This window comes from Hyla sarda, chromosome 1 (assembly GCF_029499605.1).
Source record: "Hyla sarda isolate aHylSar1 chromosome 1, aHylSar1.hap1, whole genome shotgun sequence".
Classification (NCBI taxonomy): Eukaryota; Metazoa; Chordata; class Amphibia; order Anura; family Hylidae; genus Hyla; species Hyla sarda.
Genome location: NC_079189.1, coordinates 560,147,138 through 560,168,148, shown reverse-complemented (window position 1 = coordinate 560,168,148; position 21,011 = coordinate 560,147,138). Strand labels below are relative to the sequence as shown.

The following is a 21,011-nucleotide window of genomic DNA, read 5'->3' as shown; positions in this document are numbered from 1 at the left end:
CCGTACCCTTGCTGCCTTCTCAGGCAGCCTCCCTGCAGTGTGCCCTAGGACCCCCCCCCCCCCCCTCCCTGCATCTGTTCTACTGTAATTGTATATTATCCCCTATGTTATGTTGTATCTTTAAGAGAGGTTAATACAGTGGTCCCTCAACATACGATGGTAATTCGTTCCAGATGACCCATCGTTTGTCGAATGCATCGTATGTTGAGGGATTCGTGCAATGTAAAGTAAAGGAATGTATACTCACCTGTCCCCGCCGCTCCGGACCGCGTCCTCACCGCTCCCGATGCTGTCCCAGGGGCTCCTGATGCTGTCCCGCTGCTCCGGCGTCTTCTTTGGGATCCTCCGGCTTCTTCCGCATCTTCCCCGGGGTCCGGGCCTTGCTTTCTGGTGATGTTATTACGTTGCAGTGCCGGCACGGCGTGCGTAGTGACGTAATAACGACGCCGGAAAGCGAGGCCCGGACCCTGGAGGAGATGAAAAAGACGCCGGAGGATCCCGAAGTGGACCCGGAGCAGCGGGGATAGGTAAGTGAACCTGTCCGGGATGCTTAAACTGCTATCCGACAGCAGCTTAAGCATTTTGCGCTGTCGGATAGCAGTTAATGCGATGGCCCCGACATTTAAAAGCATCGTATGTCGATGATGACATCGACATGCGATGGCCTCTGAGAGGCCATTGTATGTCGATTTCATCATATGTCGGGGCCATGGCATATCGGGGGGTTACTGTATGTGATCACCAGTTGTTATGTGAGTTGTCATGTGATTGTTACCCAGGAGGTATCAGTGGCCAGGTGATTTAAGTGTGACCAATGGGACCCCACCAGTGTCTCCCCTATAAAAGTCCTGGGAGGAGTCTCCTCTCTTTCTCTTAGTTCCTGAGTCTTTGCTGAGGTGCAATCGAGCCTAAGAGTGTGTCTGGAGTCATAGGAGGCCTCAAGTTAAGTCTGCAGTCACAAGCTACAAGTCTACAAGTAAGCTAAAGCAGCTTAATCTGTCTCCAGTCAAGTCAGTCATTGTCATCTATTGTCAAGTCAATGTGGCCTGCACTAAATTGTCCAAAACCACCAGCAAGCCCTTAAAGGGGTAGTCCAGTGCTGAAAAACGTATCCACTATCCTAAGGATAGAGGATAAGTTTCAGATCGCGGGGGGTCCGACCGCTGCACCCCCCCCCCCCCCCCCGCAATCTCCTGTATGGGGCCCCGACTCGCTGGTCAGATAGCGGGTGTCGACCACTGCACGAAGTGGCGGCCGACACGCCCCCTCAATACTGCGCTATGGCAGAGTCGGAGATTGCCGAAGGCAGCACTTCCCACAGGCTGCCGGGGCCCCATACAGGAGATCGTGGGGGGCCCCAGCGGTTGGACCCCCCACGATCTGAAACTTATCCCCTTTCCTTAGGATAGGGATAAGTTTTTCAGCACTGGATATCTCCTTTAAAGAGGTACTCCGGTGGAAAACTTTTTTTTTTAAATCAACTGGTGCCAGAAAGTTAAACAGATTTGTAAATTACTTCTATTAAAAAATGTTTAATCCTTCCAGTACTTATTAGCTGCTGAATACTGCAGAATAAATTATTTTCTTTTTGGAAGACAGAGCTCTCTGCTGAATCACGAGCACAGTGCTCTCTGCTGACATCTCTGTCCATTTTAAGAACTGTCCAGGGTAGGAGAAAATCCCCACAGCAAACATATGCTGCTCTGGACAGTTCCTAAAATGAACAGAGATGTCAGCAGAGAGCACTGTACTCCAAAAAGAAAAGAATTTCCTCTGTAGTATTCAGCAGCTAATAAGTACTGTAAGGATTAAGATTTTTAATAGAAGTAATTTACACATCTGTTCAACTTTCTGGCACCAGTTGATTTAAAGAATAAAGTTTTCCACCGGAGTACCCCTTTAAGGTCTCTGAAGTCACTGGTCACCTCCGTGGGCCCGGCTACACTGTATAGACTGCACTATCTGTCAGTAAAGCTACCGCTATCCATAACTTGGCGTCAGAGTCCTTATTGTCCCCATGCCTAGCCCAGGATCCAGCGGTATACCTTCAGATGGTATTGAGGATAAACCATGCCCTGGCATCACGAATACAAGGAGTTAATGCCATCTGCCCCTAGGGTAATACCATCTGCCCTGCATCACACCCCATACCACATCATCATGTCCATATGGAGGAACTGTGTTATGTCATTATTTCCATATGGAGAGAAATCTCTGAGGAATGTTTTCAGCACCTTGTAGAGAGTATGCCACCAAGAATGAAGACTAAAGGAGGTTTTACCAAGTACAAGCAAGTGTACTAAAGTGGCTAGTGAGTGTATATTCTGCTTATGTACTAGTTTGTGGGGTACAGGCTATAACTGATTGTAAATTTTACATCATTTCATAGCAAGGCAGGTTATCATAATAGCACTCTATGTTGTAAAGGGGTTATCTAGAATGAGAATTGTGTGAGGTATTGCAGCTCAGTTCCATTGAAATGAATGAAGCCAAGGTGTAATACCACACACAACCTGAGGACAGGTGTGGTGCTGTCCTGGAAGTAGAGTAGCTAAAACTATTCCAATAGTAAAGCCTGGCCTCAGTTCTCTAAGGGGCCCTTTCAAAAATGTGTTTTTCTACTTTCCCTGCTGTGTTTGAACATTAGATAAGGAAATTAGGTCATGAAATTATACGTTACTAATCGAGTCAGGGAGTGCCCTTCATTTCACTTGCCTACTCGTGCCAATTTTTGGCTACTGTTAAGGATGTACCTCACTAAAATTTCTTTAGGGCTACGTTTCCAACACAACTTTTGTTTGGCGCCATTAAGAAAATGCCCCCTCATTTTGCACTTCCAAAATTCTGAATTTGTGTTTTTTCAAAAGATTGTGGGGGAGATTTCTCAAAACCTGTCCAGAGAAAAAGTTGTCCAGTTGCCCATAGCAACCAATCAGCTTGCTTCTTTCATTTTTAACAAGGCCTCTGTAAAATGAAAGAAGCGATCTGATTGGTTGCTATGGGCAACTGGGCAACTTTTTTTTTTGCACAGGTTTTGGTAAATCTCCCTCCAGTGGATTTTACTCTTGCTGTTTTTTCCACTGGGGTTTTCTCATTACAACTCATATGATTCTTTCATCATGTGACTTAGGGAATTCTATTAACGAATTGGAAAAAAAATGCCAATGTTAAACCTGCATTCGTTTTTCCCCTTCTATAGTAGTCTATGGGAGAAAGGAACATCAAGATTCTGTGAAAAAATCGCTATAGACTCATGAAATGAAAACTGCCAGTGAGTAAAAAAAATAAATAAAAAAAGAGAATATTTCCATATTGGCCCAAATTCTCCACACAGTGTTTGCTTGTTTTTTTTTTTTTATTATTATTATTTTTTTTTGTAAAGCAGCAGCCTAAAGTCAGTAGGGAACTAAGACCCACTTGCTTTTTTTTCCCTTTGTATCAACTTTGGCATAAATTTTTTTTGCCCCGTGACAGATTTGTAAAATCACAGCATGCTCTAATTATAAAAGATGTGCAAATTCCCAGCTCAGCCCCTTGTCCCGTTGCGCACGGACTGGTGCAGACTCCACCAACATAATATCAGCAAGCAAAGGAAAATGTCCTGCGACAACTCCTTGCCAAACGTTGCACTTTATTGATTGAAACCTCGGTACACAGTCCGTATCGGCCATAGTCAGTCAGTATCGTTTCGGCCATCACCAACGGGCCTTAGTCATACAAGTTGTACATGTACAAATGAATCTTTTATATGGAGAGCAAAGTGATTGCTCCACCCCAAGGGCGGTGTTAGCCTTGCTTTCCTTCTCTGAGCTTAGTCAGGCAGGTGGATCATGTATTCAGTTAGGCAAGACACTCCTACACTGGCAAGGCTAAGAGATTCCATTTTTTCTGCATCATGAGAAACACACAAAAATAAAAATAAAAACACAGTTAGGATGCGACAGACCAACGAACGGTGGATGCCCCACATATGTAGGAAGCTGAAGTCCACAGAGTATTTCTCCACCATTTTCAGAAAATGTTAATAGACATGTAGTGTGAACTAGGTTCTAAAAACCAACTGTATGAATCGATTGCAGCACCGGCATATACAGCAGCACTAGCAGTTCCTTATATGAATTTATAATTATATCATAACTTTATACGCCTATGGGCACCGCAGCCGATTCACACATTACAGCATGGTAAAATACAGAACAGACAGAACTGTAAAATGAAGAGCTAGAGGATATTAAATACATGACATACATTAATAAATAGATATTGTATAGTGGAAGTGGATGTCAATTGTTAGTAATGTAAGATGGTATCCAACCGTTTGTTCACGCCCCTGGGAACACGGCTTTCTAGTTTCAGGATCCAATAAAGTTCGCGATCCAATCGTTTTTTCTTTATGTCACCACCTCTGACAGGGGCTTTCCCTCTTTCTAGCCCCTGCAACATGAGAGACGCTGTGCTACCAACGTGTTTATCTGCGCAGTGTTTTGAAACCATTGATATATGTCGTCATTGATATGTGGGTGCCAGTAGCACTGGCACCTACTGCATTATGCTTGAGAAAGACGGCGTGATGCCGTCAAAACGTTGTATCTGAACATGGGATATTAAATCACTTTGCTTGAAGTTCCTCTGGTGTGCTGCTGAATTTCTTTTCTAGCTAGGTAGAGAGATAACCAGGTAGGTAGGGCGCTAGGTAGGTAGCCAGGTAAGTGGTTAGGTAGGAATCTAGGAAGAAAGTAGTTAGGTAGTCAAGTAGCTAGGTAGATAAGTAGGTAGGTAGGTAAATAGCTAGGTCGGTAGATATGTGACCAGGTAAGTAGGTAGGTAGGTAGTTAGCAAGGTAGATAAGTAGGTAGGTAGTTAGCCAAGTAGCAACATTTCAATGGCATCACACCACTTTTCTTAGGGCAGTTTTTTTGTGGCTTTTTTTGCGGTCAGAAAACGTACATACACACAAAAAAAATATTAGACTACAGCCTAACAGCCAAAAATGACCACTGTCAAAATCTATCCTGAAATCCCTAGTGAAATGTTCTTTCCAGATGACACATTTCTTAAACAAGCGGGGTGATGTTAGATAAGAAATGAGTCGGCATTGTGTAAGGGTGGTTGGCAGTAGCACAGGCTGAGCATTGCACAAGGCCCTACTAACCCACTTTGGCTCCAGGGAGAGTGAACACCTTGAAAGATTAATTAGAACTCTATAGCAGAAGAGCAGACGGAGTCAGATAAACAAGTCCCGTCCCCGTGGGTTCTTGTGACTCTGAGAACGAGAGTGACTGCCAGTTTAATAAGCGGCACACCCTGAAGCACAGAAAAGAGCTAATGCAATGGTTCATGAACCTTGTATAACCATTCATGTCAGGGCTGGCACCTTATGGGCAGTTGACACTAATGATTAGGTGGTGTTTTGGTCCAAACAGATGGAACTGTTTAGTTGGGGCATGTTAAGGTAATGCAGGTACTGCCATGTAGAGGGAAGGGTCTCTGTGTCTTCCTGAGAGTCTAAACCAGCGTTTCCCAACCAGAGTGCCTCAAGCTGTTTCAAAACTACAACTCCCAGCTGTTATTTCATGAGGAATTTCATTTAGTGGTAAGAGAATGCATGACTACATGGCTATCGCTTTCCATACCCATTGGACATGTCAGTGTTTCCCAACCAGGGTGCCGCCAGCTATAGCAAAACTACAACTGCCAGCAATTTTTTTCATGAGAATTTCATTGAGTGGCCATTAGCAGTAATATCACCGTGCATGCCCGCAAGACAACAGTGCACTCTCCATATAATTAAAAAAAAAAGAACTGAGCTGCAATATGACACACAACCTGAGGACGTTGTGGTGGTGTTTTGGAAATAAATCAGTTCTGTTTTCCTATTCCTGAATAACAGCCGCCCTATTCATAAATATGCATGCTCTCCGTGATGTGAGGGTTTTGGACTATGTGGCACAATGTTGCGTTGGTGACACACATGCGCTGAGGCCATAGTACACCTGGAAGTGTGGTTTACTTTGGCCTCATTACAGAGGCCATTGCTAAAGAGTGTACTGAGGGTGTACTACGGCCTAAGATCGCTAGAATGAAGGGGCAGAAATACCTCTCTGATAAGCTTAATTGAGCTGTGGTGACCCAGTACAGGAGTTGTACCCCTGTACCCTCGCTGCCCTGTCAGGCAGCCTCCCTGCAGTGTCCCCTGGACCCCTTCACCTGTTCCCTATATACAAGTATTGGTTAGCTTAATTAAGTTAACCTGATTTGTGGGAGGAGTCTGGTCTTTATATACCCACCTGATCCACACAGGTGCTGTTGGCAGCATGCAAGACATCCCCACCCTCCCTTCCCCCTTTTTTTTTTCTTCTACACTCACTCTCAGGGTATCCCCCTTTCTTTAGGATACCCTTCATGGCCAGCCAGGCACACCCCAGGCCTAATTATTCATGCAAGTGATGCAAGTGGTACACTCTACTTACGGTACATGTAACTTGACCACAATTGTATATGAGTGTTGTACCTTTAAGAATATTTTTCATGTGGATAACCTGTTGTCATGTGAGTGTGACCCAGTGAGGTGTCAGTGACCATGTGACCTATGGGTGACCTATGGTACCCCACCAGATTCTCCCCTATATAAGCCCTGGGAGGACTCTCTTTACTTTCTTTCTCTTTGAGCTCAGCTCTGAGTCTTTGCTGAGGTCCAGTCAAGTCAAGTCCTAAGAGTGTGTCTGGAGTCCATAGGAGACCTCAAGTCCGTCCAGCAGCCACAAGTCTTCAAGTAAGCCACAATTGAGGTATAGTCAATTCCATTCAAGTCAGTCAAATCAAAGTCATCTGTCTTCAGTCAGTGTGGCCTGCATCAATATTGTCCCAGTCCACTACAAGTCCCAGCAAGCCCTGAGGTCTCTGAAGTCACTGGTCAGTGGCTAAGCTGTATAGACTGTTCCATCTGTCACAAACAGACACTGCCACCTAACTAGTTTCAATCATTTACATGAGCTTCCTCAGAGGTGCAGTCACTTGCCTGCACCTCTGAAGAAGCTCATGTAAATGAGTGAAACTAGTTAGGTGGCAGTGTCTGTTTGTTTTTAAAATTAATTGTTGTCACGGTATTAGAGCTTAGGGACTGCAGCCTTGGGCCAATGGCACATATGTGATACATGTCAGTGATGGGGCATTGGCCTTAGTGTTGGATACAAATATTTTTCAACACAATATCACAGTGTGATACTTTTTGAATATTTATACCGTGACGATATAGGTGTATTTTAATTCACGTCAATATTAAGTTAAAACCAATAAAAGTTAAGTTTTATTATTAGGGGTATACCGGCTCTTTTTGTGCCTGGATGGCACTTGTTTTTGCATGACCAGACACACCAATCACCTCCCATAACCACAACCTTCCCCTGAGAGAATTTCTAACTAATGAAAGAGGGATTTGTATAATAAATATAGGTATTAGATGTACATGATCTGGGTTAGGTACTCAGTAACATATTAATTTATTGTTTTTATCTTTTTAGTGGGATCTGACAGGTATGCTTTAACATCTGTCATGGGCAGTCCCCAGATATAGCTTTCTGGACTGGGGTTAAAGAGTACCTTTTTTTTTTTTTTATATTTTATAGCTTTATTCCCTTCATGTCTAATTTTGTTTTGAAACTCTGGCCACTAGGGGTCTCCCTAGGAGTCCCTGTTTCAGTGATTTCGGACTCACACCGGCCTGGCTGTTGAGTCCAAAATCGCAGACTCAGCGCAGCTCCCCGCCTTTCAATCACACAAGGGGGAGCAAGCACTTTGCGCGTATCCCTGCAGGACACAGCAGCTCTGTCCTCAGACATTCCTCCTCTCTGTATGGCACGTGTAAAGCCAAACAGAAGCTGTCGTCCCTCCACTGTACTTAGCCTGTATGCGCACTCTCAAGAGGGAGCGTGCATACAGGAAGAAGGGCGGAAGTGAGCCCCGGCCAGGCATCAGATGACGTTGCACCTGCCGGGCCCCACCCACTTCCTCTGCTCGTACACAGCACCATAGTGAGCTATGGAAGATGGTGAGGGATAGAGTTAGTTAGAGTCAGGGACAGATGGGGAGGGGGATTAGGGAAAGTTTAGTTGATGATAGTTACTATTTAAAGTTAGAATAAAAACTGAAATTTGGCACATGGTAGCCCATCTTAAACAAGGCCTCTTTTTGCCAATGCCAGGTCCCTTTTTGGGTGCTTCAGGAAAGTACCTAAAACTCATAGTAAATGTGACATAAGTTATGCAAGTTTGGCGCTATTATGTAAAACTAATTTAAAACCATTATTACAGTATGACAGTCAGATATAAAAAAAAAAAAGTTGGAAACGTTTCAGATCAAAGCTGTCTAAAAAACTATTCTCATGTTAAGAGTTTATGCATAATGAATAAAGATGTATGTGGGTCCTAGTGATCCTTCACGTGTTTGAACCGGTGACTAATCTTTTCTGTGAACATTTTGTCTAGGTCAGAGGTCCCCAACCCAGCCCTCAAGGCCACCAACAGTCCAGGAATAAAAAAAATTTCCCTGTTCTATGCCAATCGAGTAACCAAAAAAATGGAATGTTGCTGGGCCTGGAGGACTGGGTTGAAAACCACTGGACTAGGTGATCCCCAATGGTTGTTGTTTCCTTGATGGCAATGTATTGTAACATCAGGGTTGATTAGGAGCCCCCACCTAAAAGTTAATAAATTTTTCAGGACTTCCAGGATAAATATTCAATTGCAAGTTGGTGTAAAATCTCCAGGAATGCCCATCAGATAAACCAAGATGACAAAAAAAAAAAAACATGCAACCAATATACCAAGCTATTGGCCGAATCCCAAATCAGGAAAGACTTTCTATCATTACCTACTAGATACACAATGCTTTTCTTATTTTAAGGCTTTAGGTATCCTGTGCCAAATGTTTTGGCGTTGGTATCCCATTACACCCAGGTAGACATCATAGGTAGGTGTGGTGGTCATGTCGTTGACCACAGTCAGGTTCTGATATTGTAAAAAACAGAAGGAGCTTCATGATATTGAAGGGGAGGGTTTGGGTTGTTTCAGACTCATTAATATATCTTTAAAGGACAACTGTAGTGCAAGACTTTTATATATTGCTCCTTACATGACAGTGCGCTCAGCCTATCACCGGTCGGGGCAGGACATAGCTGCGGCCGGTGATACGCCGCAGGCTCTGTGACGTCTCCGTCCCCAGGAAGTTGAATGAGGTTCGCACCGCTGGACCCTGAGGCCAGTACAGGACCGACGGGGGCACATAGGAAGGTATGTTAAAGTTTATTTTGTTCATTTTTGCAGCTCAGGCACAGCAATATATAAAAGTCTTGCACTACAGTTGTCCTTTAACTATAACATAAAAGAGAGATGCTGAATGAACGATTGTGTCCTGGTGGATCCACTTCAGGAAATTATTTAGGTGGAGTTACTTTTAACTATACATATGTTTTCACTGTTCAGAAGATAAAGAAGATTAGGGCATGGCTGAGACAACACTTCTGGAACAGCTAAAATGGGATGGAGTCATCTGGGGACAAGTGCAGTGTCAGGAACTGTTCAGAGCAGGAGAGTTTTGATATGGGCATTTGCTCCTGCTCTGGACAGTTCCTGACATGGACAGAGGAGTCAGCAGAGAGCACTGTGGTAAGACTGAAAAGAAGTTCAAAAAGAAAAGAACTTCCTGTGGAGCATACAGCAGCTGATAAGTACTGAAAGGATTAAGATTTTTAAATAGAATTAATTTACAAATATGCTTAACTTTCTGGCACCAGTTGATTTAAAAATATTTTTTGCCACTGGAGTACCCCTTTAATGGGAAACTGACAACTGTTCACCCACACTAAATATAATATACTTGCTTATAGTGCGGCTGAAAAGCATTCAAATGTGGGGTCACTTGTATTAATAAAGTGTTTCCAATCTTGGTGTATTTAATCTTCTAATCTTTAATCTCCTCCATATTCCTCGCTTTGGCCTGCCCCATAATGAATATTCTAAATATTCGTCACGTTGCTAGGGTGTGAGAGCCTAAATTCTATGTAACAGTGTATATTTAGAAAAAATGTTATGGGGGCAGGCCAGAGCAGGGAAATCTGGAGATGGCAGGGGAGCACAGCGAACCAGCTCCCCATCTCCATTGTGCAGAGCTATGCAATGCAGCTAGACGATGAAAGACACCTAACACTGGAAATGCTTTATTAATACAAGTAAGTGACCCTGCACTTGAATGCTGTTCACCTGCACTATAACCCAATATATCGGGTTTTGTGCAGGTGAACAGCCTGTCAGTTTGCCTTTAGGGTAGGGTCACAAGGAACGGAGACAGGCACAGCTTGAGGCACACTGTAGGGTCCATCATTGGGAATCCACAGCATAAAATACACTGTGGATCCATTCTGTGTGACCTGTGATGACTCGCTCTTGCAGATAGGTGCGGTTGCAGTAAAGAGGCAAGGAAACAGTACTTTTCAAATCAAAGTTCCGTGTTTTATTCACACTTGGCAAACAGCAAAAACAGTCTTAGATGCAGTTCAAAGAAAAATGTAACAAAAGTCCACCTGAGTCCATGCCATGCGGTATCAAGCACGTCTTTTCCAGGCCTCCAGGCAGGCTGCTCCCAGCTTCCAAACTCTCAGGGAAGAACTCAGCTCTCTCTGGCAGTGTGAGCTGCAACTAGCAAATCCCCCTCAGCTGGTGAAGCAGGCTGCCTTTAAGGCCAGAAAAAGGCGGCCTGGATTGTGGGGAATGGCCCCCACCCTACACTTGACCATTCCCAGTAAGAGCCGTCCCGGATTGGCCTTCCAGCCATACTACGGCCACAGTGTCAGTCTCCATCGCAGCACAGACACTGAATAAATACCGGCTCTCACTTCACCAAGCCCAGGAGCCTTGGTGACACATATCGCCCATCAACCACCACGCCTTTCACCTTCTCACAGACCCTACCCTTAAACAGATATCCAGATTATTTTTCTCTCCTTAGGATATTGCAATAAATCTGGATGGTATTTCTAATTAATGCTAAACATCTGTCATCAGGGGCTGACTGACAGGCCGATCAAATCGGCTGTCGTCCTAAGGCCCGGCCGGGAAGGGGGCTCGCTGTCCACCGCCTGTCACTTTAAATAAAAAAATAAAAAAATATATATATATATATATATATATTTTTTTTTTTATTTCCTGTGACACCTGGGCCCGGCACCGCTACCGCGGTATCTGTGATTTAGCTGGCGGGCCCGCCCCCCGGAGAACCAGTGGCGTCGCTAGGGGGGGGGGGCGAGAGGGGACAATGGACCCCCCTACATCAGGCCGTGCTCCCCCGATGCCGCGGGATTTTGGCGTGAATGACATTTTTTTTTTTTACAATTACCCGCCCCAACCTGTGCGCCTGTGACTCACAGCGCAGGAGGGGGAAGGGAAGCGTACGTGCGCACCCAGCGTCCCCTTCCCCCCTGCTTCCCCCTTCGACACAGTGAGCCAAAAATGGTGCCGAAGATGCCGTGGAACTGCAAGCTGCGCCCTGTGCCGGTTTGCTTATGGTACTGTACCCTTTCCACCCCTCTGTACCCCCCCCCCCCCGAGTCACCCATTCCCCCCCCACGTCATTCATGTCAACCCTCCTTTCATTCATGTTCGTCTTGTCCACCCTGTCACCCATGTTCACCACCTCCCCGTCCAGCCCCATTCTACCCTGTCACCCATGTCCATCCCCCATTCACCCCTCTGTCCCTTTTGTCACCCTCTTTTACCCCCTTGTCATCCTTTTCCACCCCCCCTGTCATACCTGTTCACCCCCCCCCACACTGTCTCCCATTTCCACCCCCCTTGTCATCCATGTCCACCTTGGCCACCCCTGTCCATCCCTCTGTCACCCCTGTCCACCCCCTTATTCACCTCTCTGTCCCTTTGTGACCCCTGTCCACCCCTCTTTTACCCCCTTGTCATGCCTGTCCACACCTCTGACCCCCTGTCACCCCTGTTCACCCCCCTTTCACCCCTGTTCACCCCGTCTCCCATGTCCACCCTCCAATCTACCCCCTGTCACCCATGTCTACAGCCTTATTCACCCCTTTAACCCCCCTGTCATCCTTGTCCATCCCCCCTGTCTCCCATGTCCATCCCCCCTGTCATCCATGTCCATCCCCACTGTCATCCATGTCCACCTTGGCCACCCCTGTCACCCATGTCCCCCCTGGGCAACCCTCTGACCACCCCCCCCCCCCAGTCTACTCCTCTGTCAACCATGTCCACCCCCTATTAACCCCTCTGACCCCCTGTTACCCCTGTTCCCGCCCCCTGTCTCCCTTGTCTACCCCCCTGTCTCCCTTGTCCACCCCCTATTCACCCCTCTGTCACCCTTCTTTTACCCCCCCTGTCACCCCTGTTCAACCCCCTGCCACCCGTGTTCACCCCTTCCCCTGTCACCCCTTTTCACCCCCCCCCCCTGTCTCCCATGTCCACCCCCTCTGTCATCCATGTCCACCTTGGCCACCCCTCTGTCACCCCTGTCCATCTCTCTGTCACCCATGATCACCCCCCATCCACCCCTCTGACCATCCCCTAGTCTACCCCTCTGTCACCCATGTCCACCCCCTATTCACCCCTCTGTCCCTTTGTCACCCCAGCCCACCCCTCTTTTACCCCCTTTTCACCCTCATGTCATGCATGTCCACCCCTCCTATCCACCTCTCTGTCACCCCTGTCCATCCCCTTGTCACCCATGATGTTCACTCTCCATTGTCCACCCCTGACCACATCCTTGTCACCCATGTCCATCCCCTATCCACCCCTCTGTCCCTTTGTCACCCCTATCCACCCCTCTGTTACCACCTTGTCACGCCTGTCCACCCCTCTGTAACCCCCTACGCCCCCTGTCACCCATGTTCACTCTTCTACACCCCTCTACCACACATGTACACTCCTCTACACCTCTATCACACATGTACACCTCTCTGCCACCCCCTACGCCCCCTGTCACCCATGTACACTCCTTTACACCCCTCTGCCACCCATGTACACTCCTCTACACCCCTCGGTTACCCATGTACACTCTTCTACACCCATCTGTCACCCATGTACACTCTTCTACACTCCTCTGTCACCCATGTACACTCCTCTACACCCCTCTGTCACCCATGTACACTCCTCTACACTCCTCTGCCACCCATGTACCCTCCTCTACAACCCTCTGTCATCCATGTACACTCCTCTACACCCCTCTGTCACCCATGTACACTCCTCTACACCCCTCTGTCACCCATGTACACTCCTCTACACCCATCTGTCACCCATGTACACTCCTTTACACCCCTCTGTACACTCCTCTACACCCCTCTGTCACCCCCTACGCCCCCTGTCACCCATGTACACTCGTCTACACCCATGTACAACCCTCTGTCACCCATGAACACTCCTCTACACCCCTCTGTCACCCATGTACACTCCTCTACACCCCTCTGTCACCCATGTACACTCCTCTACACCCCTCTGTCACCCATGTACACTCCTCTACACCCCTCTGTCACCCATGTACACTCCTCTACACCCCTCTGTCACCCATGTACACTCCTCTACACCCCTCTGTTACCCCTGTACACTCCTCTACACCCCTGTCACCCATGTACACTCCTCTCCACCCCTGTCACCCATGTACACTCTTCTACACCCCTCTGTCACCCATGTACACTCCTTTACACCCCTGTACACTCCTCTACACCCCTCTGTCACCCATGTACACTCCTCTACACCCCTCTGTCACCCATTTACACTCCTCTACACCCCTCTGTCACCCATGTACACTCCTCTACACCCCTCTGTTACCCATGTACATCCCTCTACACCCCTCTGTCACCCATGTACACTCCTCTACAACCCTCTGTCACCCATGTACACTGCTCTACACCCCTCTCTCACCCATGTACACTCCTCTATATCCCTCTGTCACCCCTGTACACTCCTCTACACCCCTCTGTCACCCATGTACACTCCTCTACACCCCTCTTTTACCCCTGTACACTCCTCTACACCCCTGTCACCCATGTACACTCCTCTACACCCCTGTCACCCATGTACACTCTTCTACACCCCTCTGTCACCCATGTACACTCCTTTACACCCCTCTGTCCCCCATGTACACTCCTCTACACCCCTCTGTCACCCCTGTACACTCCTCTACACCCCTCTGTCACCCATGTACACTCCTCTACACCCCTCTGTCACCCGTGTACACTCCTCTACACCCCTCTGTCACCCATGTACACTCCTCTACACCCCTCTGTCACCCATGTACACTCCTATACACCCCTGTCACCCATGTACACACCTATACACCCCTGTACACTCCTCTACACCCCTCTGTCACCCATGTACACTCCTCTACACCCCTCTGTCACCCATTTACACTCCTCTACACCCCTCTGTCACCCATGTACACTCCTCTATACCCCTCTGTCACCCATGTACATCCCTCTACACCCCTCTGTCACCCATGTACACTCCTCTACAACCCTCTGTCACCCATGTACACTGCTCTACACCCCTCTCTCACCCATGTACACTCCTCTATACCCCTCTGTCACCCCTGTACACTCCTCTACACACCTCTGTCACCCATGTACACTCCTCTACACCCCTCTGTCACCCATGTACACCCCTCTACACCCCTCTGTCACCCATGTACACTCCTCTACACCCCTCTGTCACCCATGTACACTCCTCTACACCCCTCTGTCACCCATGGAAAAGAAAGTGTGGAGCCTTTGGTTTGTTTTGCAGGTTTAATGGTGAAGAATTGTGGCTGGAAGAAATTGTCATGATGGCGCAGACCAGATGGAGAAGAGAAGGGAACAAGGCTGATTAGAGAAGAGGTCATTCATGAGTTGCTGTCTAAAGCAGCACTTTAATCTACAGCTAAATAGATATAGTGCATTTTGTGTATTGCGGCCCCTGCTTGGGTGAGGCTGAGGCCTCTAAGATTTATTAAAGAAATAACACAGAAGCACAGAGTATTTCTGGAGGGAACTGTCGTGAGGCAGACTGTCTGCCAGAAATACTCTGTGCTGCGGGGAAGCCTACTCCCTCTTCTACCTTCCTTTCACGGCCCCCCTACATGATGGTACAGTCAGAGATATAAGTTATATTTCACATATAACTTATATCTCAAACTGTGCCATCATGTAGGGAGCGGTGAAAGGCAGGCGTAGGCTTCCCAGCAGCACAGAGTATTTCAGACAGTCTGCCTCACTACAGTTCCCTCCAGAAATACTCTGAGTTGCTGTGCTATTTCTGTAATAAATCTAAGAGGCCTCACCCAAGCAGGAGGCAAAAAAGGTAAAGTGTGTGGCTTATGAATGGACTAGTTGCTATTTTCTACCTGCCTTTCACCGCTCACTATATGATGGCACAGTCAGCGATGAGTTATATATCTGACTGTGCCATCATGTAGTGAGCTGTGAAAGGCAGGTACTCCTGTGAAAAACTTTTTTATTTTTCTTCTTTTAAATCAACTGGTGCTAGAAAGTTAAACAGATTTGTAAATTACTTCTATTAAAAAATCTTAATCCTTCCTTATTAGCTGCTGTATACTACAGAGGAAATTATTTTCTTTGGATTTCTCTTCTGTCACGACCACGGTGCTCTCTGCTGACACCTCTGTCTGTCAGGAACTGTCCAATGCAGGAGAAATTCCCGATAGCAAACATATGCTGCTCTGGACATTTCCTAAAATGGACAGAGGTGTCAGCAGAGAGCACTGTGGTCGTGACAGAAAAAAAAATCCAAAAAGAAAAGAATTTCCTCTGAAGTATGCAGCCGCTAATAAGTACTGGTAGGAATAAGATTTTTTAATAGAAGTAATTTACAAATCTGTTTAACTTTCTGGCACCAGTTGATTTAAAAAAATGTTTTCCACCGTAGTACCTCCTTAAGGTGAGTGAAGGCTGGAGCCAAGTTGGATCGCAGACAAAGATCCCAAGTTGGCACAAAAAGGAGGAGTATAGTTCAGTGTTTTTAAGCGCTTGGTGTAGTTAAGGTTATTGCCATTGCCATCCCTCAAAGTACACCATAGCCTCAAGTGTACTGCACCCCCTATTCTATGGCAAATATTCATGTACATACTGGGCGGGAATAGGGGTGGGGCCAGGGTGGAGTCTTGCTGGGGGCCCTTGCTTTATTTGGTCCAGGGGCCATGAGTGGTGTCAGTCCACCCCTGTCTGTGATATATAGTGATAAAAAGAAACCTATCCTATTCTTTGTTCTCTGTTACTTACTCACTTTCTTTATTGGTAATTTACTCCCTTTGGTCCCCACTTTCTTAGCCGTCTCTCCATCATTTTTTCTCTGTGTAAGCTTGTGAACTAATCTATCAGTATTTATGTCATATTCTTCATCACTACTGCAAGTTCGTCTTGTCCTAACAAACTAACTTTTAGGGATAACTTTAAAAAAGTTTGTGGGGCTTGATGGCTACTCAATGGTAAAGTACTCTGATCCGTTTTCTTCAAAAATAATGTTGTAACCATTCATCCATCCTGTTCATTTTTATTTGTACATCCAAGTAACTAATGGATTTCTCATTGGAATCAACTGCAAATTTAATGAGATTTTGACATTCATTAAGGGAAGCAGCATACTCCTCCATCTGTGTGTGATTCCCTCCCTACAACAAGAATACATCATCCACAAATCATAGTCAGCAGATGATGTTTTTCTTCACTAAATGGAACAAACCTCTTTTAACATGCTGACATAAAAATGTTGGCCACACTGGGGGTGACAGGGGACCCCATGGACGGTCCTTGTAACTGTAGGAAAGACTCTTCACCAAATCTAAACCAAATCCTTGTTAGTATTAATTCTACAAAAGCAGTCATGTGGTTTTGTTACGCCGAGCGCTCCGGGTCCCCGCTCCTCCCCGGAGCGCTCGCAACTTCCTCGCATTTGCAGCGCCCCGGTCAGACCTGCTGACCGGGTGCGCTGCAATGTCTCTCTCAGCCGGGATGCGATTCGCGATGGGGGAGGCGCCCGCTCGCGATGCGCATCCCGGCTCCCGTACCTGACTCGCTCCCCGTCGGTCTTGTCCCAGCGTGCGCGGCCCCGCTCCTTAGGGCACGCGCGCGCCGGGTCTCTGATTGGCGCAGCAGGCTTAATTAGTGTGTTCACCTGTGCACTCCCTATTTATACATCACTTCCCCTGCACTCCCTTGCCGGATCTTGTTGCCATTGTGCCAGTGAAAGCGTTCCCTTGTGTGTTCCTAGCCTGTGTTCCAGACCTCCTGCCGTTGCCCCTGACTACGATCCTTGCTGCCTGCCCTGACCTTCTGCTACGTCCGACCTTGCTCTTGTCTACTCCCTTGTACCGCGCCTATCTTCAGCAGTCAGAGAGGTTGAGCCGTTGCTGGTGGATACGACCTGGTTGCTACCGCCGCTGCAAGACCATCCCGCTTTGCGGCGGGCTCTGGTGAATACCAGTAGCAACTTAGAACCGGTCCACCAACACGGTCCACGCCAATCCCTCTCTGGCACAGAGGATCCACCTCCAGCCAGCCGAATCGTGACAGGTTTCTCCAATGTTTTTTATATTTTAGGCAATAAGTATAATATTAGGGTTCTGGGACCACAATAATCACCATCCTTCAGACCTCATTAATAATACTTATCCCAATTATATATATATATATATATATATATATATATATATATATATATATATGTCTTATACCAATTCATCAGTCTCCTTTTCAAATATATGAACATATTCAAGCCCAAGTCACCTCCGCTTCCAAAGTGAGTCTTCGTGGACGAGCCGCAGTTTCTCCGCTACATGAGGGAAGCCTTGGCTCCCTTGCGTGCAAAAGAAAAGTCGGTGACAGCTCCTCCAGTTTCTACAATGCCACAAGAAAAGTTACGATCTCTGGCTACTGCGCCACGGCTCCCTTGCCTGAAGGTTTGGCAGAAAGAGCGGGTGACAACCGTTTCATCTGCATCTCCAGCAGCGGGTGCCGCATCAAACCAGGTGGTGGTCACCGTGGCTCACAATTGTCAAGGATCTCATGGATCCAGAGCATCATAACTCCATCAGAAGCTCCTCATCCATCATGCCACCCGATGAGGAAAGAAAAGGAAGGTTGCCCACCGGAGTGGAAACCCCAACCTCCACCGTACTAAAAAAGAAAGCTGTTTTTGACAAGGAAGGTGAGACACAATAACGCTCACTCCTTCATCTGCCTTATTTGCCTTAGTTGTTTTTATTTACTACCCTTTTTGGCAACAAAGCCCAAATTCTTCAGTTCCTCTTATCATTACCCTATAAGGGCCTGTGTAGGACATTCAGCATCAATGTCCCAGGAATGATACATATACAAATACCCCAGCCTGTGCAGGACATTCTGTACCAATGCCCCAGGACTGCAACATGCTTAAGTTTCAAGTTCCTGCAACGTTTAAGAACTGTGCCTGGCCTTGGGCCAAGAAGGAACCAAAATGCTTACATGTGCTCAACTTATGTAGTGAACTTTACTAGATATTCTTACACCCTCTTGGTTGGTAGCCACAAAGGCTATGCGTGTCATTCCAAATTATTTTTCTAGTTAGGATTGTCTAGTGGAGAAAATTGCATAATCTAGATAGTCTTAAACTGTTTTTATAATGCCTTCCTTTCATTGTGCTTTCTTTAAATTATTTCCAATCATTTTGCCTCGTCAAACTAAAATTGTCTTATTACTGTATCCTGTTTGCCTCATACCACTGTCGTAGTAATTCTTAAAGCCAGACAGTTAGTAAAAATATTTTTCAGGATGTTCTCTTCTCTTCATGTTTTATGGTGTATGTTTAAATTGTCTCCTGAAGCACATGAGGGGCCCGAATTTCAAGGTGGCACCTTGGTAGTTAAAATTGCTGTGGATAGAGGTGTCCTTATGTTGTCTTTGTTTATCCCAGGGTGTGGACACAGGAGGACTCGGATTCTCGCCATGGGGAGAAATGCTAGTAGCCAATGGGCCCCGTGGCACCGGACTGGTTGCGAAATGATAGCCTATGGCAGCGCCGGCCCACCTTTAGGAGTTCCCTTGGAGTTGTAGTGCTGCAGCCCATGGTGTACATCAAAGTCTTGTTATATGTTTGTTTGTCTTGTGCATTTGTCATTCCGAAAGCAGTTACAAAGCAACTAAACCCTACCACAATTATTACAAATACCCAATTGGCAAAAAGCATTTGGTTTTCATCAAAAGCACCAATTGTATTAACACCAGGAAGAGACTTTAAGTTGCACCTCAGCCTGCCCTTCACCACCCCTCAACTGCCGGGACTAAGCCCGAGGGCAGCTGTGTTTTAGAGGGGGAGTTTGTGGTGTCCCAGCACAGGTGGCTGTCCCGTGGTTGAGGACTGACTCGGGCAGCCTGGCAGCACAGAGTGTTGGGCCAACTGGAGTTCCTTAGTATTGTAAATTATGTGTATAGTGTAATATAAAATAGTATATTTTTCTTAAATTAATTTGGTTGTTATTCTTTTAATGTAAGTTTAACCCCTTAAGGACCGGGGGTTTTTCCGTTTTTGCATTTTTGTTTTTTGCTCCTTGCCTTTAAAAAATCATAACTCTTTAAATTTTGCACCTAAAAATCCATATGATGGCTTATTTTTTGCGTCACCAATTCTACTTTGTAATGACGTCAGTCATTTTGCCCAAAAATCTACGGTGAAATGGAAAAAAAATAATTGTGTGACAAAATTGAAGAAAAAAAACGACGTTTTGTAACTTTTGGGGGCTTCCGTTTCTACATAGTACATTTTTCGGTAAAAATGACACCTTATCTTTATTCTGTAGGTCCATACGATTAAAATGACACCCTACTTATATATGTTTGATTTTGTCGGACTTCTGGAAAAAATCATAACTACATGCAGGAAAATTAATACGTTTAAAATTGTCATCTTCTGACCCCTATAACTTTTTTATTTTTCTGTGTATGGGGCGGTATGAGGGCTCATTTGTTGCGCCGTGATCTGAAGTTTTTAACAGTACCATTTTTGCATTGATAGGTCTTATTGATCGCTTTTTATTCATTTTTAAATTATATAAAAAGTGACCAAAAATGCACTATTTGTGACTTTGGAATTTTTTTGCGTGCACGCCATTGACCGAACGGTTTAATTAATGACATATTTTTATAATTCGGACATTTCCGCACGCGGTGATACCATATATGTTTATTTTTATTTACACTGTGTGGTTTTTTTATTGGAAAAGGGGGGTGATTGAAACTTTTAATAGGGGAGGAGTTAAATGATCTTTATTCACTTTTTTATTTTCACTTTTTTTTGCAGTGTTATAGGTCCCATAGGGACCTATAACACTGCACACACTGATCTTCATCATTGATCACTGGTTTCTCATAAGAAACCAGTGATCAACGATTCTGCCGCATGACTGCTCAGGCCTGGATCTCAGGCACTGAGCAGTCATTCGGCGATCGGACAGCGAGGAGGCAGGTAGGGGCCCTCCCGCTGTCCTGCCAGCTGTTCTGGATGCCGCGATTAGCCGCGGCTATCCCGAACAGCCAGACTGAGCTAGCCGGCAACTTTCACTTTCGCTTTTAGCCGTGCGGCTCAGCTCTGAGCGCGCGGCTAAAGGGTTAATAGCGCGCGGCGCCGCGATCGGCGCTGCGCGCTATTAGAGGCGGGTCCCGGCTTCACTATGACGCCAGGCCCGCCGTGATATGACGCGGGGTTACTGTGTAACCCCGCGTTATATCATATATCAGGAGAGCAGGACCAAGGGCGTACTGTACGCCCTTGGTCCTTAAGGGGTTAATGAATTACTGTGCCTTTAAAATATGTGAGCAGCAGACCCCATGTGACCATGTGAGCCAATGAGACCCCAAAAGGTCCCTCTGTATAGTGAGGTATAGGGGAGGAGTTAGTTAGTCTAGTGCTGGACATTGTTCAGGAAAGTACCAATTCAGACTCCTGAGCAATATCTAAGCTGTGTGTTTATTGACT

The 21,011-nt window shown here is 46.3% G+C and overlaps 1 long non-coding RNA gene across 2 annotated transcripts in view; it reads left to right on the top strand.

The window, feature by feature from the left end:
- Positions 1-21,011, top strand: part of LOC130311607 (uncharacterized) — a 57,517-nt gene that overhangs the window by 18,214 nt on the left and 18,292 nt on the right. Inside the window, exons 2-3 of one of the 2 annotated variants that reach the window (XR_008859930.1) lie at positions 14,793-14,884; positions 18,954-19,107. This is a non-coding gene — a long non-coding RNA (uncharacterized LOC130311607). Of the gene's footprint in view, positions 1-3,166; positions 3,272-14,792; positions 14,885-18,953; positions 19,108-21,011 lie in introns of those variants that run through there. The other variant, XR_008859936.1, reaches the window with a different exon arrangement.